Here is a 7,699-nt window from a genome sequence, read left to right as displayed (position 1 = left end):
TATATATATATATATATATATATATATATATATATATATATATAAGACAGTATTACACATATTTCCACTTGTCATCTCTTTCTCTGGAGTTACCACCTACTTTTATGGGTTCACTTGTAACCTTTATGCAAAGGGATCCCAAAATTATTTTTCCAACTATCATCTGTCTCCTAGACTCCCATGTCAATTAGCCTCTCTGGGCCCGAGGTTCCTCCTTTGTAAAATGAAGGGATTAGACTCAATGACCTCAATGATCCTTGCATCTCAAACTGCCTGCTGGATCTCTCTACCTGAAATCTAAAAGTCAGTGTGTCCAAAGCTGAACTCATCATCTTCGCCTCCTTAATGTATCTTTCCTTTGCAACTTTCCTATTTTTACCAGAGGCACTACCGTTTTCCATATTGCCCAGGTTCAGAATTAGTTGCCAAATCCTGCCAATTCTTTCTCTACAAGTGAAGAAATACAGGCTCAAGAGGGGCTAAGTTACTTGCCCAAAGTCCAGGTGTGAGTCCATCTCTCATGGGCTCTGCCATGGCGGGGGGAGACTGGAAGGGAAGAGGATGGAGCTCGACCAAAGGTGCCATCTATCTCTGTCTTCCTGATTTTCCTAATTTTAACCTATTTTTTTTCTTCTTAGCATTAGCATTCAAGATGAATCAGTGCCTGTTTCTTATTGGTTTTCCTCATTTTAAAAAATTACCAGTATTTTAATGTGCCTAGGAAACTACTACTAACTACATATTTTGAATGTGTTAAGAACACATTAAAATGAAAAATCATCAAATTAAAAAAAACTTCTTTAAAAATGTGTTTTACATTTTTTAAAAAATGTTTTGGCAATTGGGGTTAAGTGACTTGCCCAGGGTCACACAGCTAGTAAATGTCAAGTGTTTGGTCTAATGCCGAATTTGAACTCAGGTCTTCCTGACTTCAGAGTCAGTGCTCTATCCACTGCACCACCTAGTTGCCCCTGTATTTTATGTTTTTGAGACAGATAAGGTATAGTGAATAGACAGCTGGCTGTGAAAAGCCAGGAAGACCCGGATTCATGTCCTGCCATTGAAACAACTTTTTGTATGTCCCTGGTCAAGTCACTTAACTAGGCAACTTTCTAAAACAGGAAGTTGCAGAGAAGATTCCAACCTACTTTGATACAGGGAGTTTCCTCATCAGAAAGTTCCCTATATTATTGACACTATAGGTCCAGTCCTAATTCCTATCCCTAAATTCATCTTATAGTCAAAATACTACCTGACCTTAAGATCATAGTCAACTTTTTAGTGTGGGATATAGTTGAGAGTAAGAATGTTTTTAGATGACTCATGAAACCAAGTCAAGTTTCTGGTAAGATTAGAGTTAGGTTTTCCTATTAATATATTATCTTAATGACTTATGTTGCAGGCTTCCTCATTTTTCCTGGATCACAGCTTTCCAAGTGGCCAGACCAGACAGCCAGAAGTGTGTTTATGCGTGAGCAGAGAGATGAGAGGGAGAAAGGTCTGCCAGGGAAGCATAGATTCCACTTCTCGCTAATCTTAGTTTTCAGCTGCTTTAGAAAAAAAGAATCCTAGGGGCTAGGGTGGGATAAACCAGAGTCTGTTGCATAGAGTGGCACATCAAAGAGAAGCTCCTGCTTTCCAAGATGAGTTTCTGTTTGTTAGCAGGCGGGGAGGGCTTTGTCTGTCGAGCCTTCAGTATGACAGCACTCTATCTGTCGTCACTAGAGAGTGGCCATTCCCGGTGACATAGCCTTGCTGCCAAAGTGACAGGACCCAGGGGAGACAGACCGTGACAAGATGTGTTTTTGAGATTTGTGAGACAGGTCACCCAGCTGACCTGAAAACTCCGTTTTTATCTCAGAGCTCACAATGGGCAAAATGCCTTCTAGCTTTAGGATTCTCAGGTTCTACTGCTAATTGAAAGGTGATGGTATACCCCACACGGCAGCTAGATGGCAAAGTGGATAGAGTGCCAGGGCTAGAGTCAGCAAGACTCATCTTCATGAGTTCAAATCTGGCCTCAAACACTCACTAGCTGTGTAGATCACATTGTGGACATTTTTGAGATCATCAGATAATGGAAGTGAGACATATCTAGACTTTTCATCAGCTCATTTAGTTATCAAGGGACAACAGCCCTTCATAACCTATCCTCCCTATCTTTGTAGTGTTTTTACACCTATATCCTATCCCACCCCTCTACTCTTCAATCCATTGACATTGGTTTCCTTGATATTTCTTCAACAAGACACTCAATCTCCTGCCTCCAAGCATTTCCACTGGCTGTCCCTGATACCTAGAAAGCTCCCACTGCTCATCTCTGCCTCTGGATTCCTTCAAGTCCCAGCTAAAATCCCACCTTCTGGGCAAGTAGGTAGCACAATGGATAGAGCACCAGCCCTGGATTCAGGAGGACCTGAGTTCAAATTCGGCCTCAGACACATAACACTTACTAGCTGTGTGACCCTGGGCAAGTCACTTAACCCCATTGCCTAGCCAAAAAAACCAAAAAACCAAAAAATAAAATCCCACTTTCTTCAGCAAACCTTTCCTAGTCTCCCAGCACATAGTAGGCACTTAATAAATGTCCATTGACCAACTATTGATTTCAAGGCTTAGATACAGTCTCTTCTTACCTTTTGCAAATTATTGAGTATGTCCTCAAAGAGCTTTTGTTTTGGGGGTGAGCTTATTTTATTTAGTTTATTTAGGGAGAACTTTGAACAAATAATGTGATGCTTTTAATACCTCAGTTTCTGCCTTTTCAGATTTAAACAATATATCTGCTACTTTATTCCTTTATATGGATGTTGTAAAAGTAAGAGACTACATGTGTGACATGCTTTTGAGTCCTTTCATAGGTAGTAATTTCAACATTTGCAGTCAAATTCTATGTTTTTATCAGTTAATATCTAGTGACTCTTTAGAATAGAATCAATAGATAGATAACTTCCAAAAATACTGAGGATTTGAATGCTTGCCTTAAACATAAAAACAATACTAGCTTTTTATACATTATAATGGTAAATGATATTCATATAACCTGCCACGGTTTAAAAGTGTTTTACATGCATTATCTCATTTGGTCTTCACAATATTCCTGAATTGGGTGCAGAAAGATTAGCCTCCTTTTATAGTTGAGGAAATTGAGGTACAGGGAAGTGAAGTGATTTGCCTAAGATGACATGTTATTAGGGAGTAGCACCAGGATTTGGAGTGAGAGCCAACTACAATTGCCCTCCACAACCCAGTTTTCTCTATGGCTCCGCATATCACCTGCCATCTTTTAAGCTCTTTCTTTGCAGTTGTGTCCCTGATTTCTCATGACAATGATGGCACAGGTTCACTAGAAATTAAAGAGAATGAAACCAATCTCTTTCAGAGAAAATGAAAAGACCAAGGTACAGGGAGGAGGCAGATTAGAATGGAATTCAATGTTCTGGGCACCACCCTAGGAATATATGGTTTCCATTTCCAGCCCCAGGTTAAATATGAAATTCTGTCTTCAGACCAATTTTGCAAACCTTGAGGATGTTAAATCGCACCTCCTTTAGGCAATATAAGAAATGTAGAGATGCATCCCCAGAGACCTAAGTTCTACATGTAGAAACCAAATTAAGTGCCTTAATTTACAAGACTGGAAGACCATAGCTTGAGTTAAAGAGAGCAGAATGCTATTTTTCTTAACTGGTTACTGAAGATTCCCTGTCTTGAGTTCCATGTGCTGTGTTTTATAGAGAAGGGTAGAGTGGCAACGCTGCTAAATATATGACCTATCCTTCTCTTTCTCCTTTGCTGGACCCTCCTCCAGATCATGCCCCCTAACTATAGATGTCTTTCAGCGTTCTGTTCTGGGCTTTCTTCTCCCTCTATATTACTTGGCTTGGTGTTTTCATCAGCTCCCATGAATTTAACTACTATCTCTATGCTGATGCTTCTTAAATCTATCCATCCTGCCCCTTAATCTCTTCTGACCTCCAGTCTCTCATCTCTACTTGCCTTTCAGGCATTTAAAACTGGATGTATCCAGTAGACATCTTAAACTTATTATGTCCAAAACAGAACTCAATATCTTTTCCCCAAACCTCTCTTCCCCCCAACATACACCCCACCTTCTCTATTACTGTAGAGGGTAGCACCATCCTCCCAGTCGCTCAGGTGTGCAACTTAGCAGTCATACCAGCCCTCACCCTCCCCCATCCAATTTGTTATTGAGACCTCCTAATTTCACCTTTGCAACATCTCTGGAATACTCCACCTTCTCTCCTCTGACACTGCCATGGCTCTCATCACCTCACACCTGGATTATTGCAATAACCAGCTGGTGGGTCTATCTGCCTCAAGTCTTTCCAGCTCCAACTCATCCTCCATTTGGCCACTAAAGTGATTTTCCTATAGCACAGGTCTGACCACGTCACCTCCCATACTCACCAAACTTAATTGGCTCCCTATTGCTTCCAGGATTTAATACCCAATGCTCTGTTTGGCATTCAAAGTCCTTCCTAATCTAGCCCCCTCTTACCTTTCTAGTCTTTTTATACTTTACTCTCCACCATGGACTCTTTTATCCAGTAACACTGGCTTCCTGGCTATCCCATGAACAAGACAGTCCATCTCTTGGAATTTTCTCTAGCTGTCACCCATCCCTGGAATGTTCTCTCTCCTCCACTCTGATTACTGACCTCCCTGGTTTTCTTTAAGTCCCAACTAAAATCCCTCCTCCTACAGGAAGCCTTTCTCAACCTCTCTTAATTCTAGTGCCTTCCCTCTGTTACTTATTTCCCATTTATCTTGTATATAGCTTGCTTTATAGATACTTGTTTACATGTCTCCCCTCTTAAACTGTAAACACCTTAAGGATAGAGATTGTCTTTTTCCTTTTTTTTTTTTTTTTGTATCCTCAGCACTTATTATAGTGCCTGGCATGTAGTAGGTGATTGATAAATGCTTATTGATTGATTTTTGAAGTCTGGGTTCAATGACTGTCTCTGACACTTAATACTTGTATGGCCTTGGGCAAATCATTTAACCTCTGTGGCCTTCAGTTTCTTCCTCTCTTAAGTGAAGGAGGGGTTGGATTTCTGGAGTTCCTTTCCAGCTCATAATCTATAACCCTGTAGTAAATGTAGGAAACAGAAAAGTTAGTACATTCCTAAAATGTATATAGTCCTATTACAAAGCATAAATCTTTACATTTCTAAAGTTCAGTAAATATGGTCTTCTCTGCTAATCACAGAGGCTCCTAAAACTTTACTGATATCAAACAAAACATGATTTTTTTGCTTCATATTAATCATTTTGATCATCCACAATTCTTTAGGTTGTAGCTTCTTCCTTTGAGAAATGTCTGGTTGTTTCCTCTTCCTTCTTCCCCCACCTTTTAGTTCTTCCAAAGCATTTTCTTTTTTTGTTTATTTGGTTTTTTTGGTTTGTTTGTTTGTTTGTTTGTTTTGGTGAGGCAATTGGGGTTAAGTGACTTGCTCAAAGTCACACAGCTAATGAGTGTTATGTGTCTGAGTCTGCATTTGAACTTGGGTTCTCCTGACTCCAGGGAGTCAGTATGTGCCACCTAGCTGCCCCTCAAAGCATTTTCTTTGTAACAAACTTGTGGACTCGGTAATACAAGTGTTATCCTCAGTACAGATAAAGAACCCAAGGCTCAGGGAAGTAAATCATATGGTTAGCAAGTGAATCCTAGCAAGCCAAAATTCAAACTCAGGTCTTCCTAATCTGAACAGTGATCTTTCTACAACTAATTTTTATGTTGGATGTCACTCTGAAGTGTGAAATAAAATTAATAGTTTATATATAATTCCTTTCCTTAAAGCTAAGACTTTTCACAGATTTACCTCATGCAGCTTTATAACTGTGAAGAAAGTGAACATCTAATGTCATTATTCTCATAAATAAAATTAGGAAAAAATAGTTGAGACAACCCTTTAACTCTGTAAGTCTCAGGTGCTTACTAGTAAGCTACCTTTCCTTTCTTGAGATTAGGTCTTTACTGAGAAATTGTTCAATGAGCAATTCTTTGGTATTTCAATTCATCAAACATTTATCAAGGGTCTACTTTGTGCAGGGTGCCGTGAGATCAGTAAGCAGCCTTTCAAATTTAGTGCTACTGCTGAAGTACAAAGAGGTGAAACAACATGTCCAAGGTTACCCAAGTAGTACTGGACAGATGGGAGACTTGAATTCTAGTCCAGTGTTACCACTCTTACCATGCCCTCTTTGTATCTGCTGTTTAGTCTTGGTGACTATTTACAAAGAACTTCGAACTTCTCAACTGAAAGTTGACAGATAAGTTCCAGTTATCTGTTATTACTCCAGATTTGTATGACTTCCTTTAGATCAGGGGGTTCTTAATATTTTTTGTAATGTGGATCCCTTTGGCAGTCTACTGAAATCTATGGATGCCATCTCAGAATAATATTTTTAAATGCATAAAACAAAATACATAGGATTACAAAGGAAACTATATTGAAATATACTTTTGAAATATTTTAAAATGAATCTTAGGATAGGGCCATCAGCTTTACCAGACTGACAAGGGGGTCCATGAAATTTTTAAAAAGCACAAGAACTCCTGCGTTAATTGTGTGTTTGAATTGATCATGTTGGAACTATTTTGTTTTAGCATTTATCAAACGCCTGCCAGGTTCAAGGCACCTAGCAAACAAGGCCTTTGGGGGATATAAAGGAAAAAAAATGAAACTGTCCCTGCTTTCAAGAAGTTTACTTTTTATTGGGAGTGTGGGGGGCAATACAACATGTACACAAATCTGATACAAGAGAAAATGAGGCAGGGGAGATTATTCTAAACTAGGGAGAATGAAGAGAAGGTTTTATGGCAGTAATGGCACCTGAATTTAGCATTTAAAGAATATATGGTTTCTAAAAAGTACAGATGAGATGGGAGTTTATTACAGATTTAGCCATTAAGACTTCATCCACTCTGAGAGGACTCTTCCAAACTATCCATGTGTGGAAGTGGGAGGTTCATAGGTGCTACATGCTGCACATGTTTTCAGACTCTTTCAATGTATTAATCACTTGTGTTGATTTTTTTCCCCTTTTTTACATGTTTTTGTTTTTGTCTTTAAAAACACTATTTGTTATATGAGATGGCTCTATGGGTGGGATACTGGGAAAACCATGATGAAATAAGACGAAAAAAAAGATATCAATAAAAACTTTAATAAAGAAAGAAAAGAAATCCTCAGTAACATTTGAGAGAACAGTTTCAGTAAAGAAGTTCACTGGAAGCCAGACTGTAAGGGGTGGAGAAGTGAGTGGGTGGTGAGGCTATTAGAGGCAGTGAGACTAGAAGATCCTTTCTAGGAGTTTGGCAGTGAAATGAGAATAGTTGTAAATGCATGCAGTGTCTTGTTCTAATCTTTGCCCTTCTAGTTTGTAGCAAAGTGCTGATTGCTTTAGATCTTTGCTCTAACTAGTTTATGGTCTGACCGAACAGATTACTTAGAAATGATTCTCACATTAGTACCCTGTTGTTCCCTTCATAGTAAAGCAATCAGTTTCATTTGCATGTCAATGTTCAATGTTCACTATGTACGGTACTCTCAAAAATATTTGGACTTCTACTCAAATTTCGTTTAAGAGCCTTTGAATTCACGCTTTTCTTTTTCCTCAAGCTATATTTCCCAACATTTTCCACCATTCTTCCCTCTGCCCTCTTAAA

General features: G+C 39.0%; 1 protein-coding gene across 1 annotated transcript in view; it reads left to right on the top strand.

Annotated features, from left to right (window-relative positions):
• The window catches only part of PROSER2 (proline and serine rich 2), a 71,392-nt gene that overhangs the window by 37,753 nt on the left and 25,940 nt on the right, over window positions 1-7,699 (top strand). The window lies entirely within an intron of this gene.

Source organism: Vombatus ursinus, unplaced genomic scaffold (assembly GCF_900497805.2).
Source record: "Vombatus ursinus unplaced genomic scaffold, bare-nosed wombat genome assembly UNPS02014830.1, whole genome shotgun sequence".
NCBI classification, from domain to species: Eukaryota; Metazoa; Chordata; class Mammalia; order Diprotodontia; family Vombatidae; genus Vombatus; species Vombatus ursinus.
Note: the sequence above shows the minus strand (reverse complement) of the source record. Positions and strands in the feature narration are given on the sequence as shown.